Here is a 21,497-nt window from a genome sequence, read left to right as displayed (position 1 = left end):
TAGCCCACATCTAGCTCACATCTAGCCCACATCTGGCCCACATCTGGCCCACATGTAGCCCACATCTGGCCCACATCTGGCCCACATCTAGCCCACATCTGGCCCACATCTGGCCCACATCTAGCCCACGTCTAGCCAACATCTGGCCAACATCTAGCCCACATCTGGCCCACATCTGGCCCACATCTGACCCACATCTGGCCCACATCTGACCCGCATCTGGCCCACATCTGGCCCACATCTGACCCACATCTGGCCCACATGTAGCCCACATCTGGCCCACATCTGGCCCACATCTGACCCACATCTGGCCCACATGTAGCCCACATATGGCCCACATCTAGCCCACGTCTAGCCAACATCTGGCCAACATCTAGCCCACATCTGGCCCACATCTATCCCACATCTGGCCCACACAGCACTTGCCAGTGCTGCAGCGGAGCCAGCAGAACCAGAAGTCCAGATCGGGCCCCAGTGTGACTGTAACTGGGACGATGGTGACACGGATAGCGAGTGTGTGAACGCTCGTCTCTCCAACAGCTCAGTAAATGATCCCGCGCCGGCGCCCTGTCCGTTCCTTCCAGACCCCTGGATGTTTGTCTCCGCTCTCTTTCAATCAACAAGCTTTTAACAATTACACAGTATAAAGACGATGTTTTCATTCTGATGAACCTCTGATTTCTTCTCCGTTTGTCAAGATTGTGGGTTTGGACGTCTGTCGGGGTTAGCTGTGTAGCTAGCGCTCGGCTCTCTCTCAGACGTTGTTTTAAACGAGGCGAAGCTCAGCAGCACGGACCTCCGGAGCCTCGTCCTCGCCGTCGCCGAGGCTCCGGGACACTGGTACCCGCTTTTAGTTCTGGTTTTTTTTTTCTTCTAACGAGGAGGACGAGGTTTTCACTTCAGCTGTAAAAGCGAAAGAGCAAGTCCAGTTAATTACCGACGGAGACGCCAGTCTCCAACCCTGTACACACACACACACACACCTTCTCTTTCAGGAGCTAATGTCAAAGACACTCACGTGATCATCAACACTGCCTCACCTGATGGCGCGGGTTTACCCGGCGGCGTGCCGCTGCAGCAGCAGCGTCGTGCCTCTTCATCCATCAGCCGGACATCTAACCACCTCCTCTGCTCCGTAGCCGCTCACGGCCGGATTTCTCTGCATAGCTTTAAGCCCCGGACGTCTGCGGCGCGCCGACGCCCGACGGGAGTCTGGGACGTCTCTGGGGACGTTGCGACTCCTCTTTGTCTTATCCGATTCCGGGAAACCTCCCGGTTTCGGAACCTCCACCGGACTGTGTAAAAATCTGTATAAAGATTATAGGAGATAAATATTTTGCAAAAAAAAAAGAAGACGATAACTGCCACAGGAAGAGGCGCCGTGGAGGCGGGAGCGCGGAGAGACTGGCCCAGACGTCGCCTCCCAGATCCAAAGTGTGACATTATCTTTCTTATTGCTCTTGTGTCTCACTTCGCAGCTCTTGAAAATTCAGATTTTTAGCAATCATTGTATGACTTATTCTTTTTTTTTTAATGTTATGCATCAGCATCTACATCAACTGTTTCAAAAACAAATGCAGGACGGGGTGTGGAGGAGAGCGCGTTCAGCTCCGAGGGTCCGGAGAGCGTGACGTTGACGTTCCACCGGGGGCCGTTTTCTCACGGCCCACTCATGTCGTACTCCTAGAACTTTTAGTCTGGCTTGCCATTTTTGTTTTTTTTTTGTTTTTTTAACGCGAACGGTCAACGTCACGGCAGACGGACCCGGCAGAGGCCGAGCGACGCCTCCTCCCGAGCATCTCCCGTCCCCTCAAGCCAGGTCAGCAGCTCCACCTCAGTAGCCTTACTTACAGAGACCTCACTCAGCAGGAAAACATCTTAACAGATACCTCAGTAAACTCACAGGACAACTTTTCACAACAGCCTTTAAAGGGAACCAAACACAGACTCATACTGCACAAACTAAATCTCCAGTAGAAATCCCAAGCCGGTCAGTAAAACAAGCGGATCCCGATGTTTCTCATCTGTCCGTCTGCTTTTCCTCCACCTCTCCTCATCTCTGCCTCATTCTGTATTCTCTCCGTCTTGGATGTGTCTCCATCTCTACAACAGATGACGTGCCGCTGAGCTTTGGCACTGCGTTTTAACCAAAAATACTACCTCTCCTGTCCGCACATATAAATATATATATATATATACCTTTTTCGGCATTATTGCGTCTAATATGAAATATCCGTTTTTATTTTAACGCTAATTTAGAAGGGTTTTTATTTGTGTATATGTAAAGTAGTTTTCTTCTCTCCTTTATTTTTTTATTATTATTTTTTTAAATGCTGGATGATTTTTTTTTTTTTTTTTTTTTTTTACCTCAAATCTCAACATAAGTCTACAGATCTTCGTGTCCGGTGCGGACCGTTTTTGTCTCCCCCTGCTGGCTGTGAGAGTAATTACACCAACACGCCCCTCCGTAGATCCGTCTGTCGTCCCCCGTAGCTGCTTTCAAACTCTCTTAACTCCAAAAAACCACAAAAACCTGTGTCACAAATGTAATTACTAAAACTAAAACTGTCTTCTGAACCAGAGGATTTGGACATATCAAGGCTCGGATTAGGTTACATTCAGATTTACACGTCAGGATGCTCAACCAGAAGAGGAATAGTAACAGTATTTATCAAATATAATCATTAAAAGAGTCCTGAAACAGTAAATAAAAAGCTCTCCTTTGTCTTTAAAACCAGAGGAAAAAGCTCTGCACCTTTTCTAGTCCGGTTTGAACCCTCCCATGCTACTTTGACTTCTGACTTTTCTGCAAGGGCTTAAACGTGATGCACGTCCACCGCGAGATCCGCGCGAGTCACGCACTCCACGTGTGATGTCACTAAACCGCAGGGCTGTTTGACCTTTAACTCACCGAACCGTGAAAGTGCACGTTAAAATCTTTGCATGAACGTGTCCACACATCAGCTGACAAGCGCCCGCGCTCTTCTTCTTCTTCTTCTTCTACTTCTTCTTCTTCTACGCGCTTTTCTGAGACGGCTTGAGAAAGCAGGAAACTGTTTTTTATTTGGGGAGGGGGGGTTTAAGCATCTTGTTACAGAACAGTGTTAGAAATGCCTGAGAGATTTGTTTTTTGCGATGTTTGTACAATAGTTTAATCACGGACATCTACTTGGTTTATTAATCAGAATGTAACCGTGAAGAGAGAGTAGGATGCAGACGTTTGACGATACGCCGACGATCATGGCCTCTTTGTAGAGAGTTATAACGTGGAAACTTCTCAAACGGGCTCGTGCCAACGCTGTCAGCTCCACTGAGCCGTTCGGGGATGATTGATTTACGTCAGCTCGGATGAGAGGGGGTGTAGGGTCCGTGGACTTGGCGGCCATCCGTTTTTTGTTTTGAAATGACAAAATAAAAATAGAGAAATAATCCAAAATAATCAGTTTCCCATCTTTTGTTTTGATAATAAAAAAACGGAAAATAAATCGTAATCAGTTATCCGTTATCCGATTTCATTGATGTGTTTGAAAATCGAAATTGAGAATTAAAACAGCGAGTGGAAAACTCTTCTCTCTATTTCCTATTCGTTTCCAAGGATACTTAAAACAAGGATTGGACAAATGGGGGGATTGCACATGCACAGTAATAAATGAAGAAAGTTGTTTCTGGTTCTTTTGTTCATCAGATTGAAATTAACAGTTTTAGATTTTTTTAAATGTTGAAACAATTCCCAATTTCATTTTTCAAACACATCAATGAAATCGGATAACGGATAATGGATAACGATCCATTTTCCGTTTTTTATTATCAAAACAAAAGATGGGAAACGGATTATTTTGGATTATTTCTCTATTTTTATTTTGTCATTTCAAAACAAAAATTGGATGGCCGCGAAGTGCACGGACCGTGTAGTTTGACTTCTTACATCCTCGTTGTTAAAGGAGGCGTATTATGGACATCCGACATCTCGACGTCTCACGTGACTCCAGCGTTGCAACATCTCTCTCTGGCTCCGTTTATAGCGTTAAAGAGTTAGGATTATTAGGATCTTAACTCTGCACACTTCAGAGCTGCAATCAAACGCAGCCAAGCGTAAAACGGTGAGCCGGGATAATCATCTCATCTGGGTTTGTGATGTCACAGAACCCGAGCTTTGAGTCGGAGGTCACTTCAGACATCCAGACATGAACATTCAGAAGAACAAGAACTTTATTTTTTATTTTTTTTGTCATAATATGTCTCCGCTGTAGCTTTTGTCCCGGCGTTAACACCGAACGCACCCATCTCCACTCGGCTTTGCTCCTGCAGGGAACCGCTGCGTCTGCTCTCGCTGCAGCTTTTTCCTCACCCGCCTGATAAGCGTTTGCAACATTGGGATTTCCGTTTTTAGTAACTTTTGATTGCAACCTGAGCTCAGTTTCGTCTGCTCTGCAGCCGGGCGAGCCTCACGCCTCACGCACGCGCTCAGTCGCTGCTCTCGCTGGGTTATCAGCCGCCAGGCCTTCACGAACGACACGCCCGAGCCCTCAGAGATCACACTTGTGTTGCTCACAGCTGGTGGAGGTTTACGCTCACGTTAAGGTTCATTTCTCTACTTTTCTGACGTTGTTTATGGGACAGATCCGGTTTCAGCGTGTAATGCATGCTGATGTTGCGTTAGCCCGGCCTGCCGTTAGTGCGGGGGCCCCTGGGGGCCCCTGGGGGCCCGAGCCGGGACCTGAAAATGGAGACGCAACGTCTCATGGTCAGGGCAGTGGCGTCAATTCAGCTAAGGTATGGCAAGGTTACGAGTCACAGAACTTAACTAGAGTATCAATCAACACGTCCAGCAAATACTTTACTACTACTACTACTACTTTTTAAGTTTATGTAGCTGATCTGTGTGGTCAAGAAAATTGGAACTTTTTCAAATGCAGTCTCGCTCACTGCAAAAACTCAAAAAAAAAAAAAGGAATGTTTGTCTTATTTCTAGTTAAAATGTCTAATTTTTTGTCAAAAAATCTCATTACACTTAAAACAAGAGTCATCACCAGAAAAATAACTTGTTATTTGACCATTTTCACCTGTTTCAAGTAAATTTTCACTTGAAATTAGTAGAAAAATCTGCCAGTGGGACAAGATTTATCTTCTCATTACAAGCAAAAAAATCTTGTTCCACTGACAGATTTTTCCACTTATTTTAAGTGAAAATCTACTTGAAACAGGTGAAAATGGTTGTTTTTGAGTCTTGTCTTAAATGTAATGAGATTTTTTTTGACTAAAAGACATTTTAACTAGAAATAAGACAAATATTCTTGTTAAGATTTTGAGTCTTTGCAGTGTAAAATAACTAGTGAAATCGATCATGTTGTTCTGATTTGCATTTGTAGTTATTCTATATGTATTAATAGAATAATCAATACAAATAGACACAGAGTAATTCCATAAATCATACCCAATTGACGCCCCTGGGTCGGGTTCAGGTACTTGGAACCGCCCTGGAAAAACGGCCGTGGTGTTGACTCGGTGCCGATTGGTCGGGAGACACCGTCACTCAGCCATCGGCGACCTCCTGGAGTCGCCATGACGACACCAGACGGACACGCAGCAGCTCCTTCAGGGTTGATCTGGTGTTCTGCCAATTTCTGCTCCCTGCCCAGAAACGCTACTTTGTGGTTTTTGCGCACGCGCACAGTCGATTTTCAAAGTTTGATTGCAACGCCAATCATTTCTTGCACGATGTAAAATGGATAATATGGGATGTTGACAATTTGATCCTTCAAAGTACACGACCCATGACATGAATCGCATTACACTTTGTGAAAATGATACGATAAAGAGAGAAAAAAAAACAATTATATCGCTTTATTTGATATTCATTCAGTCATTCGCCTTTATTTAGGTCATTAAGAACTAGGGCTGGGCGATATGGACCAAAAGTCATATCTCGATATTTTCTAGCTGAATGGCGATACTCGATATATATCGATATTTTTTCATAATTGTCCCATAATCCCATAATTGGGGTTTCCCCCAAAGCATTGTAGCATAGCATCTCTGTTAGCTTCATTTTTTTCTGAGGTAAACCCTTAAAAAAACAGTCAGTTTTAATACAAAGCCTCGTGCCAAATGTCACACAGGTTCCTTTATTAACAGAGGTCTGCACAATATCAAAATGTATAAAACAAATGAAATAAAAATAAACTGCCTGCATATATAGAATAAAAATGCTTCTTGAATAAAATAAAACAAATATCCCTTTCCTGCATAACAATTAAATTAAAATACACTGTGCAATTAATACAATGTAGACAGTAACAGGCAGACTTTTCCACTGAGGTTGACAGTTGTGCAAATAACAAAACATTTGTGCAAATCTCAAATAAAACATTCAAGTCAATTTGTCACAAAATAAGCTATATCAAAATCATAATTCTTTTTTTTTTTTAAATCGATATAAACGATATTGTTTCGTACCATATCGTGTTTGAAAATATATCGATATATATTAAAATCTCGATATATCGGCCAGCCCTATTAAGAACATTCTTATTTACAATAACAGCCTGGCAAGAGACAAGGACCAACTGGGGGAAAGGAAGTGGTTTAGGGAGTAAAACACCGTAAAATTGCAGCTCTGCAAAGGTTGAAAACCATTAGGGAGCATTTTTTGGCAAAGCAGCAAAAAATGGCAGAACACCGGTCCTGTTGTTCTTTACTCCAGCTGCCGGCTCAACAACAGCAACAGTGGGCGCAGCGCCGCCACCTGGTGGTTCGGGGTGGTACTTTCCAAAGCCAGTGAGACACGGCGGCTGAAACGTCGCAGAACTTCGGTCCTCGGTCCCAACCGGTCCGACGCCCGTCCAACGGCATCCGGGAGCAGCTTTTTAAAGTAAAATTCACACTAATCCTTCTTAATTAAAAAGGCCGATCGGGCGAATGCTTAAACGATCTTATCGATCGATGACCCCGACGGGCTGAAACCTGGAGAATGTTCTGATAATCGAGAGAGCGAGAGACCGTAACGCGGTCGGCAGATAATCACGGTATGTCCGTGCAGTCGGTGCTGAAACGTCGTCGGCTGCGTCTGAACCTGCAGAGAGATTCTGGGTAGAAAGTCTGTCTCGTTTCCGTCGTTAAAAAAGCAAAAAAGCAAAAAAACAAAAAACACGCTGTTAGTTTTCGGCCGAGATGCCTCTCGTCTGTTTCTCTGATTTCCTTTTTTCTCTGCTACCTCTTTAAATACGCGCTTGCTCGTTCACTCATGCACTTAAACAACTGTACTCACAGGTGAAGACATGACACACACACACACACACACGCACACACACACACACACACACATGCACTTGTTCCCTCACCAGCAGTTTAATTTCTCTTGCCAATGATGCACTTGTGATTTTTGTCTTTTAAATGCTCTGCAAGACGTATGAAGTCTGAAAAAGATTCGTCATCATTGTATGCTTCTTCTTCTTCTTCTTTTTTTAAAAACTAAGCTCTGTGATCAGACCTGAGCTGGAAAAAGGTGATTAGAAAAACAGTTGATTTTTAACTCATAATGTACATTTAGAAAGTTTCATGTCTTTTTGAAAGGAAACCATAAATGCACATGTTTCTCAGCTCAGTCGTACCTTGGTGTGCCTAGAACCCACAGCCTTATTTTGGGACTATATCAGGGGTTTTAAACCAGACTACGAGACGTTCGGTATTTTTGACAGCTTCACTGAGTTTCGGTGGCTGTTTTCTTTTTCTCTCTCTTCATATCCAGATACATATTAGTTACTTAACTCGGTTGTTGCAGCAGTTTTACAAGCCAACAGTAGCTCACTCGTGGGAGGTGCACACGCGTCCTCTCCAGGATGTGCTAAGCCAGTGTTTTTATTAATTTACTACTTTTTATTTATTCCCCCACTCTGTGTGGCAGTACCACGCCTGACCTCAAGGGGGCAGCGGGTGAAGCTAACCCTAGCCGGTTTGGCTGCGGTGCCGGAGCTCCGTATGTTTCCTGTTCCCACACGCCCGATTCAAACGAATCGATCGCCATCGGTTTGTCACCGAGTCCGTCGACGAGCCGCTCGTTTTTATCGGGTCTGACGGAGCAGGGACACGTGATCGCCCCCTAGTGGTCAGAAGTGGCATTACTACATAGAGTGCCTTTAAGTGACAGTTGTTATGAATAATGAGTATGTGTGAGGAAGAAAAAATAACGTTGTGCTGCTGTGCAGAGTGTAATGAAATGAAAATTGTATATTTGATTTTTAGCTTGTTTTTAAGAAAGTCCAATAAACTGACCTATTTTTCATGACTATGAGATAATTAAAAAAAAAAAGTATAATAATTTAAATAAATTATAATTGTTTTAACCAGAGTCCCAAGATAAGTACCTTTTCCCTTCACACATACACACCACGATGCAGTAAACCTCACCAGACCGTAGTGCTTCTAGCTGGAAAGTTTCTCTTCAAAATCTACAGTTGCCATGGCGTCGCTGTTGATGACACCGTCAACAGCCTTACATATGAAAAGAGTTGTGTTATGCATACAGTACCTTAACCCGTGTCTCTCTTTGTGGTCAAAAAAACAAAAACGCCTGTTTATTTTGTGTTGCTCTTTTCTTTTTTGTTCATTTTGAAGCTGATTCTTTTGATTATCTGTATTGTAAGTAGTAAAATACTGATAATGTTTTGGGGAAATCACAAATAAAGCAGCTGTACATAATGATGCAAAACACTCTCTTGTGCTCCTGGTTTTTCTTTTAAGGCTCCCAGTGTTTCTGGGAGGTTAAAGGGCTAAATGGGACAAGTGAGAAGAGATGAATTTGAACTCAAACTCGTTTTCTTTGTCTTGTGTGACAAACAAGCCCCTGGTGATTCTGTGGTTATGGGGGGATGTAGTTTGTTGTTTTCATGCCAGAAACTAATGAATACATTTCTTATCATATGCCGCCCTCGTGTGGTCAGAGCTGGTATTGCTTCAAATGTATTGACAACATATTTAAGATTTTGTTGCATTTTAAAATAACTTTCCAACCTTTCTAGTAAAGTGTTTGGAATATACACTCCTGCAAAAGTTACTAGATTTTCCTTTTTAAAACGTAAAATGTATCTGATCGTAGTGGTTCTTAGTATGAGGCAAATGCAACCTCTGATGGATGAATGACTATAAAATATTTTTTTTCTTAACTATTCCATTAAATCAAATTACAAGTGATATTTTTTTTAAAATAAAAACAAATGTCTTTTTTAAACTAAAAATGGCCATTATTGGGAAAACTATTCCACTTCAGTCTCATCTGTCTCGTGGATGGCGTCAAGAACCTCAGCCTTCTTTCCGTGTTCTTTTTTACACTGAAACCTTTCCAAACAAACTTCAAATTATGTAAAATTCTGATTGAGCTGCTATGGATTTTAACATTAAATGTACTAACTGAGGCCTGTAGGGTATAAGATGTACGTAGATGTTGTTTTGTTTTTTTTCCTTTTTTTTTAATCAAATGTTCTCAACCTTGTGGTACAACCCCTGGGTTGGTTTCACCTCTCATAGTGATCTGGAGAAAAAAAGATCAAATTCTCTCTATTTCTCTTCTGCGCTACATTATTGTCCTATCCTCTATCCACAATTTGACCAATTTAACAGGCTGCCATTTGAACAACGCCCTTTAAAACCACGATAAATACATTTGTGTTTATTTTTTATACCAAATGATTTAATACAACAGTGTGGAATTATAAGGCAAGGCAAGTTTATTTGTACAGCACAGGGGTGTCAAACTCATTTTGCACGGCGGGCCGGATTTGACCAATTTTTTTCTCGCGGGCCGCACGCTCAAAATAACAAAAACGGTGCGAAATTTATTTTTTCTAATTCTTTTTTTTTTACTATTGTTATCTAATCCAATATCAGTTTAGTTACTTTTAAAGGAAATATGCACTTTGTTTACACTCTAATTATGTAAAATATATTTCTTCAGGATCTTTTACTGAAATTTCTCGTTTTTTTTCAAATTATGTAAGATACTTTTAATATCATTTTACAAAGATAAACAGAAACAAGTATGTTTTTTTATATTTCGCTTTTTTATAGGAAATTTAATTAAAAGCAAAATCTTTCTTATTACATCCAAGAGTGTTTCTTTCTGATTTAGAGATTTATCCAGTACGTATGTGTATTTATTTATTTTATTTTTATGTAAGTGTATTTATTTTTAAAAATTGGCGCGGATATTTACGCCAGTGTGCCGAAAAAGTCAGCACTTCTTTTTTAACTGTTTTACTTTGCCACTATCCTTGTATTCAAAACTGAAATTCTCCGAATAAATATCTTCTATCATCTTTTTTAGCAGTGATATTTTTCCTGCGAAAATATATAATAGTAGTCAGTTAATAAAAATAAACGACCGTCTACAAAGAAATAAAATCTGTATGCATTCTAGAAAACTAAAAAAATGTCAAAAACTGCTCTCTTTGTGGAATAACGATGGATTTGTAGAAGAAATATATTATCGGATATGCTGCGATTCATGGCAATTATTTATGCCTTCCTTTTTAGTAAATTAACATTTCGGTTTTTTGCGTTGGAAACTTCTCGCAGGCCGCATGAAAATCTCTCTTGGGCCGCATTCGGCCCTCGGGCCGCACATTTGACACCCCTGGTATAGCATAATTCAACACAAGGTAATTCAAAGTGCTTTACATCAACATCAAAAGCAGCAAGACACGATTAAACAGTAAATAACAAATAAAATGATAAGAAAAGAGGTAAAATTATAAAAAGCACAAATTGTTAAAAAGTAAGGGCAGTAGAGTACAGCAGGTAAGTATTTGATTTAAGAGTAGCTTCAGTAAACCGGGAATTTGACTCAGTTATTTTTGCTCACTGTACAGTAAATAGGAAAATGACAGCTCTTATTAACATAGATACAATTTTGACAAAGTGAAAGGTTCAAAAGCAGTATGAGGTAGACATGGTTATTGAAAGGTGCATTATTACATCATATGATTGTGTTATTATTATTATTATTATTATTATTATTATTATTATTATTATTATTATTATTATTATTATTATTATTATTATTATCATCATCATCATTATTATTATTATTATCATTATTGCACTATGATGGGTTACTCTGAGATTGGGACACACAACGGATAAAGTAAACGTATATAATATCTAGTTTTGGGGTGAAAATTAATTTTATTCTTTATTCTTATTGATTGAGAAAACGGTTAATCAATAAATCAAAAACAACCACCTTAAAAAATATAAACAGCCCCACCTGCTGTTTGTTAAGTGACAACCTTGGGTTGAATGTGAGTTCGGAGCTATTTAAAGCGCTACGAAAAGTTCAGTCGTTGGACTCGAAATTTATGTATTAACGTTTTTCAGAAACTTTATTTTGAATACGATTTAGTAAATTAATTAAACTGCGTTAATTAGATTACTAAAATACATTTATCCCGTGCGTTTTGTTCGACTAAATAAACTTTTTTAGGTTGAAGTAGAACGGTTTACGAGGAACCTTAAACGCATCATGTTCTTGCCCGCTGCTGCCATACGTCAACGTCGCCGCCATATTGGATGTGGCAAGACTGCGCTGTAAACTAATACAAGTAAATGGACTTATTTTCATAAAGCGCCTTTCTACAAAGAAATTTACCTTTTACGTCTCATTTATTCATTCACACACGCACTAATATACTTGGGAAACAGTTAGGCACCAAATATAATATATTTAATTTTCTCAGATGGCAAAAATAAGAACTTTATTGATCCCACATAGGAGTAATTCATGTTATATCAGCTATAGAGAACAGAATAGAATACTTTTATTGTCATTATACATGGGTACAGTGATATTAAAAGCAGCATCTCCTCTCCAGTGCAAGACAGTGCAAACAATAAGAAATATAAGAAATATAAATAATATAAAGAATATAAAAAGGTTAAGGTGCATTTTGAATAGTGAAATCAAGACCTGAGATCATATCTACAGATAATAACATATAACTACACATGTGGTGGAATATTGCACAGATAGTCCGGGAAAAAGTATTGCACGGTAAAACGGTAGAACAAGGTAGTGCCGGAAAAACAATATATATTCCCCATCACAAACTTAAGAAAAATAGAGATACATATTTTCTCATCAACAAAGCATATTTTACATAACCATATTAAAACATTTTAAAGTAACAAAATAACATATTTGAACCATTTTTCAATTATAATTTTATTGTTATTGTTATTTTATTGTCTGAAAAAATGGTTCAAATATGTTATGTTGTTATTTGAAAAATGTAAAAAAAAAAAAAAATTGTTGATGAAAAAATATGTTTCTCTATTTTTCTTATTTTTGTGAGGGGGATATATATTGTTTTTCGGCACTACCTTGTTCTCTATAGCTGATATAACATGAATTACTCCTATGTGGGATCAATAAAGTTCTTATTTTTGCCATCTGAGAAAATTAAATATATTATATTTGGTGCCTAACTGTTTCCCAAGTATATTAGTGCGTGTGTGAATAAATAAATGAGACGTAAAACGTACATTTCTTTGTAGAAAGGCGCTTTATGAAAATAAGTCCATTTACTTGTATTAGTTTACAGCGCAGTCTTAAACATCCAATATGGATATATAAAATGGATCACTGCAAAAACTCAAAATCTTAACAAGAATATTTGTCTTATTTCTAGTTAAAATGTCTCATTTTAGTAAAAAAAAAATCTCATTACACTTAAAACAAGACTCATCACTGGAAAAAACAATTTTCACCTGTTTCAAGTAGATTTTCACTTAAAATAAGTAGAAAAATCTGCCAGTGGAACAAGATTTTATTGCTTGTAATAAGAAGATAAATCTTGTCCCACTGGCAGATTTTTCTACTTATTTCAAGTGAAAATTTACTTGAAACAGGTGAAAATTGTCAAATAAGTTATTTTTCTGGTGATGACTCTAAATGTTGAAATAGCAGTAAAACCACATTCATTGATGAAATGACATAAGGGATGGAGAGGAGGGATGGCAGTTTTACAGGGGGATGATTTGGACTGTTTTTATTTCAGGGGGGGATGCCATCCCCCTCATCCCCCTCAACTCCAGTACTGGTCACGTGTATTGAATGGCTGGATGACTAAACTAAAAGCGTAATTTTACAAGCTTTTCTGTGTTATTTTGGGGGGAGGGAAAACTTCGCTTCATGGATAAATTAGCAACTGAACTGTAATCTGGTGCAAATGCATCTCTTGTGTAGCTAGATGAGATTAATGTAAGCGATTTATTAATACTCCCTTACACTGGACAATGATAAATGATGGTTTTCAGTTAAATATTTGATGATCCAGATCTATTGACATCTGTAGTATTGTAATGAAATGTCAGGGCCTCTGTCCTTGCCGGTGTTGTGCCAAAAAGTGATTGCCTGCCAGAATCTGATTTCTTCTGATTTCTGGCCGCGGGAGCGCGCACAGCAACCCGTTGAACGATAGCGCTAAAACGTCAGATTTTCAGATTATGAAGCTCAAGAATGAGATCAAGTCATGTTTAGGCAGAAACAACTTTTCATTAACTGTATTTGGCCTTCAATCAAGTTTTGGCAGGTGAAAATGCCTATTTTCAGGGGAGAAATCAGATTCTGGCAGGCAATCACTTTTTGGCACAGCACCTGTGTGGATGCTGCGGGGAGGAGTTTCATTACCTGATTGTGAATGACTTGCACCTGTGTGGAGTAGGAGAGGAATAAAAGAGGTCTGAATGGCTGGACAGTGAGTGGGGAAGATTTCAGTTTTTGTCTGAGGCTGCGGCACTGGTCCGGGAGGGTGCGGATCAGTTTTTATTGTTGCCGGCCGTGAAGACAGCTGAGCAGGGGAGAGAGCCTTTTCCTGAGTGAGGAGGGGAGGCTGGACGCCTCCTTTAGGTAACGAGTAGTAAGTGCCGTTGTCCAGGTACGCCACACCTCGGCTTCAAGGGAAAATGTAAATGTTTGTTTTTTTTAATACATTTATGGAATTACTCTATTTGTATTGATTATTCTATTACTTAATACATATAGAATAACTACAAATGCAAATCAGAACAACATGATCGATTTCACTAGTTATTATACACTGCAAAAACTCAAAATCTTAACAAGAATATTTGTCTTATTTCTAGTTAAAATGTCTAATTTTTAGTAAAAAAAGAAATGTCATTACATTTAAGACAAGACTCAAAAACAACAATTTTCACCTGTTTCAAGTAGATTTTCACTTAAAATAAGTAGAAAAATCAAGATTTTTTTTGCTTGTAATGAGAAGATAAATCTTGTCCCACTGGCAGATTTTTCTACTTATTTCAAGTGAAAATTTACTTGAAACAGGTGAAAATTGTCAAATAAGTTATTTTTCTGGTGATGACTCTTGTTTTAAGTGTAATGAGATTTTTTGACTAAAAATGAGACATTTTAACTAGAAATAAGACAAATATTCCTGGTAAGATTTTGAGTTTTTGCAGTGAGCGAGACTGCATTTGAAAAAGTTCCAGTTTTCTTGACCACACAGATCAGCTACATAAACTTCTGTGATGAGTATTTGCTGGACGTGTTGATTGATACTCTAGTTAAGTTCTGTGACTCGTAACCTTGCTATACCTTAGCTTCCACTGAATTGACGCCACTGCCGTTGTTTTTTCCTCACTGAGGCTTCCCTGCCACAAACTGCTGCCTAACCCGGCCCGGTGAGTTTGGTCTGTGGACGCTTCACGGGCAACTCCACGCTGACACCCCGTGGGGGGCAGAGCTGGTAGAGGAGCCAAAGATTGTACTCAAGTAAAAGTACTGTTACTTCAGAATAATATGACTCAATTAGAAGTAAAAAGTAGTCATCCAAATAATTACTTGAGTAAAAGTAAAAAAGTACTTGGTGAAAAAACTACTCAAGTAGTGAGTAACTGTTGAGTAACGTCTGATTTATTTTTTTAACACAACCATTCAAACAGACAAAAGTACAAAATAATCATCTTCAGGAAAATTAAATCAATAAAATAAATTAAAATTAATAAAAAATAGCTGAAATTAAAATCTTAAAGTAAATTCAAGTACTTTAATAAATAATAAAATAACAGAATAGAAAAACAAATTAAGCCCAAAATTTCAAGCCTTTGTACGTTTCTTTTTTAACCAGGCAGAACTAGAACAAGCCCATGAACTCATAGAAACTCTGTGTGTGTTTGAGTCTGTGTAAATGTGACAAAACATGCAAAAACAAACATTTTTCCCAAAGAATCACTCAGTGATGTCATGAGATTGACGCGTACGTGGATAAAAGGGATAAAAGAAAAGTAACAGCTCAACGTAGCCTAATGTAGCGGAGTAAGAGGAACAGTTTCTTCTTCACAAATCTACTCAAGTAAAAGTAAAAAGTATAGTGATTCAAAACTACTCCTAAAAGTACAACATTTCCCAAAACTTACTCAAGTAAATGTAACGGAGTAAATGTAACGTTACTACCACCTCTGGTGGGGGGGTGTCGTCGCCAGACCGGGCGAGATAAGTGAACTCAAATACTGTCGACATTTACTGTTATATGTTGTGTCGACTCGTTTATAATTTTCCTTTCATGTTTGTGTATTTAGTTTCAGTATTTGAGTAATTTGCATGCCAGTTCATTTCCCCATATGAACTCGAGCAACTCGGCCAAATGTAAAAATTGGTTGATTTATTCAGGCTCCCCCAGCAAAGATGTGTCTGCAAGTAAGTTGCAGTTTACCTTCAGGCTACACAGTGTAAATATGTAGCCTATAAGCCCTGGCCTTGAAATTAAAATAAGGATTGAGATTTTAAAATTACTGATTTACAAGACACTTTATTATAATTATTATTTACTGATTCTGAAATGATTTATTTGTGCAACAAATGGGATAGCCTATAATCATTCCATTATTATGTATATGAATACAAGGCCAAATCAAGTGAGACATAGGCTACACCAGGGGTCGGCAACCTGCGGCTCTAGAGCCGCAGGTTGCTCTTTAGCGCTGCCCTAGTGGCTCCTGGAGCTTTTCAAAAATATTTGACCTTTTTTTTTTTCTTCTTTCCTCCTTTTTTCACTTTTTTTTCTTTTCCTTTTTTTCTTCTTTTTTCTCTTTTTTTCATCCTTTTGCCTTTCCTTTTTAATCGACATTTTGACTTTTTTTCTCAACATTTTGACTTTTTTCTCAACATTTTGACTTTTTTCTCGACATTTTGACTTTTTTTCTCGAGATTGTACTTCAACATTAATCTCGACATTTTGACTTTTTTTTTTCTTGAAATTTTGACTTTTTTCTCAACATTTCAACTTTTTTCTCGAATTGCATAATGAAGAAAAAATCTTACCCCAGTTATAACTAATATAGAAACATGCAGCATGTGTTGTCTTCATTCTAAGGCTTATACAAGACCTTTCATTTTTTGCGGCTCCAGACATATTTGTTTTTTGTGTTTTTGGTCCAATGTGGCTCTTTCAACATTTTGGGTTGCCGACCCCTGGGCTACACTATCTTCCTGTATGAACTATAGTGTATGAAAAAACACTAAACATACCTGTATGTTTGCTATTCAAAGGTGGTGATGACAGCAGTCCTGCTGCTGCTTCAGGAGAAATTACAGAGCAATTGGCAGAAGGTACAGAAGCATTTCTACAGTAGAGCAACAACATGCAGAAGTTGCAGACATATGAACACCAGCAGATACGGCCTCGTGACATAAACGGCTCTCATTTGTAATAGTAGCTTTCTTGGCATTACAGCGTTATTCTATTAAGCGATTTGTGTTGTTGAATTTTTCTGTCTGTTGCTGACTTGCTGTTATGTATCCCAGCACAAACATGACACCTTGGATTTACTGTAGGTTGGGGTTCATTAGTATGACTTTGTGCCGCTGAGGCAGTTGATATTCTACATGTCATGGCTATTTATGTATAGCTCCAACCTTGATACTACTTATTATATAAAACCTTTATTCTCTTCTATTAAAGTAGTACCATCACAAATACAGCAGTAAAGTTACTTTATATTCCAACCTTAGAAATCACAGTAGGTCCCAGAGGTGTCTTCAGTATTCACATTCATTACTCAGGTAGAAGTATAGATACTAGAGTTTAAAAATACTCCTGTAGAAGTTGAAGTATCAACTCAAGTTTTTTACTCAAGTAAAAGTATAAAAGTACTGGTTTCAAAACTACTTAAAGTATAAAAGTAAAAGTAATGTAAGGGGGAAAAAAGCCATTAAGGACAAAAGCCATTGAAAATTAATGTATCTTAGTATAATGCAAATATATTAAAGAACCATAATCTGAGGGCAACGGATGTAAGAACAAAACTGGACAAGAACATCTGAAACAACCACAACCAAATTCACTCTATCCGGATGGAGCAATTTAACTGGATAGTTTTTTTTTAAGGCCAAAATGAAATAAAGTAACGAGGCTGTTTTTAAAATGTAAGGAGTAAAAAGTACAGATAATTGTGTGAAAATGTAAGGAGTAAAAGTAAAAGGTTGTCTGAAAAATAATTACTCCAGTGATGTATAGATAACCAAAATGTCTACTTAAGTAAGGTAACAAAGTATTTGTACTTCACATGACGCTGCATGCACGTTCTCCCCGTTCTCCCGTGCCGGCTTCGCTGTTGGCTGCAGTACCCCCAACGGCTGTCGCGGCGCTAAATATCGGAGGCGCTTTTTATGTTAGATATGATTTTTTTTTTTTTTTTTTTTTTTTTTTTTTTTTCCAAATTTTTCAATTCATACATTTAATATGCCAAAACATTGGTTTAAACACGGAGTAGATCACCGTGTACCACTGAATTAATTATATCAAAAATAACTAATAATCTATTGGAGAGATGACAGACAGATAACTCAACGCCTCTTATTACTATAGGGAGAAGAAGAAAGAAAAAAAAGCAGCTCATCCTACCCCGGCTTTGGGGTTTAGTCAGCAGAGATTTGTGGGAGGTTGCAGGCGGTTTCAGGGATTTGGTTTTACTGTTCACGTCACAGGCTGGTACGGTTTCAGCAGGACTTGCTGGCACTGCCACGCATGGAGAGAAAAAAATAAAAGCAGAGCAGTTTGAGGTTGGTGATGTCAAAAGACCTTCAGCAACCAAAATGACATTACTGAGCTGCTAAAAATTCATGTAGCACCTGTTTGAGTCAAAACCTACCAATTCTTTGAGCCTTAGGAGGCAAAGATCTTTGTCTGGTTGTGGACTGTTTTAAGTTTTTAACCTTGTTTGTCGAATCACAGGAAGATGAGGCGGGTTCAGTATTATGGGATGGCACAAGAATATCTGAAAACATGAGGGATAAAAGTATAAGGTGACCATAATGCATCTTTACATTTTGGTTATTAAATAAGCTCAGAACAACGACATTGCAGGGGAGCAATTTAGGATGAAGTTGTGCTTAACTTTTGTGCAACTACTAACAATACAGAACTATGTTGTAGCAGCAAATCAATATTTACCAGTTTTCTTCCTTTCCGGCACTGGCAAAACGTGTCCTTTAGTTAACGGGTGTTTCTTTCCTTGTAGATTCTTAGTTACAAGGTTAGATGCTGGGTGAAGAAGAGTCAAACAATCATACAACCGTCAAAACAATCATAAATAATGACTGTGCGCTCATCAGCTAGCTGCATTTTAGTTCAATTTCCAAGTGTAACTGGTTCTCAGTGAAAGAGCAAAAAACATCCTTTCGAATGACATGAGAAAGCAGAAATTGAAATGTGGAAATAATTTTGTGGTATGCAAGCACCAGAGGCTAAAAAGACAGGTACTGTAAATCCATTGTAGTTCAACATGTTTCCTCTTTTTTTTTTTTTTTGTATGTACTACTTTTGTATTTTTTACCGCATTCACTTTTTTTGCACACTTATTTCAAAGAATATAATGAACGGTGACAACATGTGGCCTGGTCCTTTTGAGAGTACCTGCTGGTCCAGGTCTGCAGGGCTTGTCAGCGTTAGCAGAAGCTTGTGTTTGAACTCTTGCTGTTGGTGACGTCAGACCTGGAGCCGCTCTCTGGATAGATGACGGGATCCCACTCACCTGCGGTCTCTGCAAGCCACAACTGGGGATCTTGGAAGCTAACATCAGCGTAGAGCAGGGGTCGGCAACCCAAAATGTTGAATATTGGACCAAAAACACAAAAAACAAACATGTCTGGAGCTGCAAAAAATGAAAAGTCTTCTAAAAGCCTTGGAATGAAGGCAAAACATGCTGCATGTTTCTATATTAGTTATAACTGGGGGAAGATTTTTTCTTTCATTATGCACTTCGAGAAAAAAGTCGAAATGTTGAGAAAAAAGTCGAAATGTTGAGAAAAAAGTCAAAATTTCGAGAAAAAAGTTGAAATGTCAAGAAAAAAAGTCAAAATGTCTAGAAAAAAGTCAAAATGTCGAGAAAAAGTTGAAATGTCAAGAAAGAAAGTCAAAATGTCGAGAAAAAAGTCGAAATGTCGAGAAAAGTCAAAGTATGAGAAAAAAGTCAAATGTCGAGAAAAAAGTCAAATGTCGAGAAAAAAGTCAAATGTCGAGAAAAAAGTCAAAATGTCGTGAAAAGTCAAAACTTTGTGAAAAAGTCAAAATTTCGTGAAAAAAGTCGAAATGTTGAGAAAAAAGTCGAAATGTCGAGAAAAAAGTAGAAATGTCGAGAAAAAAGTAAAAATGTCGAGGAAAAAGTCGAAATGTCGAGAAAAAAATTGAAATGTTGACAAAAAAGTAAAAATGTCGAGGAAAAAAGTCAAAATGTCGAGGAAAAAAAGTCAATGTCAAAAAAAAAGTCACAATTTTGAGAAAAGTCAAATGTTGAAAAAAAAGTCAAGAAAAATGTAGAGAAAAAAGTCGAAATGTCTTTTTTTTTTTGTATGTACTTATTTGTATTTTTTACCGCATTCACTTTTTTTGCACACTTATTTCAAAGAATATAATGAACGGTGACATGTGGCCTGGTCCTTTTGAGAGTACCTGCTGGTCCAGGTCTGCAGGGCTTGTCAGCGTTAGCAGAAACTTGTGTTTGAACTCTTGCTGTTGGTGACGTCAGACCTGGGGCCTGTACTACGAAGCGGGATTTGGGGTTAGCGAGGTAACTTCAGGTTTAACCCTGGGTTTTCAGGACTACGACGGTGGTTCACTTCTTAGCGGGGCACATCGCCATGGTAACTTATGCTGAACCGCTAACCTGCTCCGGAGCAGGTTATGTTCGAGATACAGATCGCCGGGTATAAAAGCACCGCCCACTGACCAATCAGCTCTCTTGGAAAATGACATGCCCTTTCGAAGAGAATCCAGTGGAGCTTGTTATATAATAGATCCATGAGCTTGGTGCGCGGATCGTGAGAGGATCCCTCCGAAGAGAACGCGTATTCAGGGACCACCAAAACCCCTTTGCTTTCCCTGATGAGTACCTGTATGAACGATCCAAAAAAAAAGGAAAAAAAGAAAAAAGAGGTGGAGGAGAAAATAAAAAATAAATCAATCAATGAATAAATAAAACAAATCATCACCCAAAATCCGATGTACAGTCAATCCAAAACTAATACCAATTAAATAAATAAATCAAGAAGAAATGAAAAGGAAGATGCATTTGTAAGGGGATAGCAAAAAAGGGATTTTCAATTTCGTCCCTCGAACATTCTGAGAAGTCACTTTAAAATACTAAATACCCCCCTCCTGAAAAAATAAAAAATTAAATAAAATAAATAAAAAAACCCAATTCTTTGGTACAGCATCAGCACAAGTTATCGGTCAACAACAATAGTTATAGAACCAATATATACAGACTGTCTCAGAAAATTAGAATATTGTGATTTTCTGTAATGCAAACACAAAAACAAAAAAAATGTCATACATTCTGGATTCATTACAAATCAACTGAAATATTGCAAGCCTTTTATTATTTTAATATTGCTGATCATGGTTTACAGTTTAAGATTCCCAGAATATTCAAATATATGTTTATATCCCTATGAATTTACGCATTTATACAGTCAGCGATCTTTTGCCAGCTGTCTTTCCTGCATTTTGCAGCTGCAACTGTGTTGCTTTTTGCCTGTATTATATGCCTATACTCATCATATTTCCGTAAAATTATTGTTTGCTCTTCGCTACTGAAATAAGCGGCTCTGACAGCGGACTTCTCCATGCTTGCGATTGGTCATGCGCTGAAAACACGGCCCCTTTTATGTGCACGCGCTCATATCCAGATTGGAGAAACCTGGGTTGATATACCGAGTTGATAACCGCCGTCGTGTGACCGCTTAGCGTGATTGCAATTGTCCCGCTTAGTGAATCTGGATAAGGAAAAGATATCCTGGATATGTTGAACTTGCTTCGTAGTACAGGCCCCTGGAGCCGCTCTCTGGATAGATGACGGGATCCCACTCACCTGCCGTCTCTGCAAGCCACAACTGGGTATCTTGGAATGTAACATCAGCGTAGAGCAGGGGTCGGCAACCCAAGATGTTGAAAGAGCCTCAGTCTCATCTGTCCTGTGGACAC

Source organism: Cololabis saira, chromosome 12 (assembly GCF_033807715.1).
Source record: "Cololabis saira isolate AMF1-May2022 chromosome 12, fColSai1.1, whole genome shotgun sequence".
In the NCBI taxonomy this organism is placed as follows: domain Eukaryota; kingdom Metazoa; phylum Chordata; class Actinopteri; order Beloniformes; family Belonidae; genus Cololabis; species Cololabis saira.
This window is presented reverse-complemented; position numbering follows the sequence as displayed.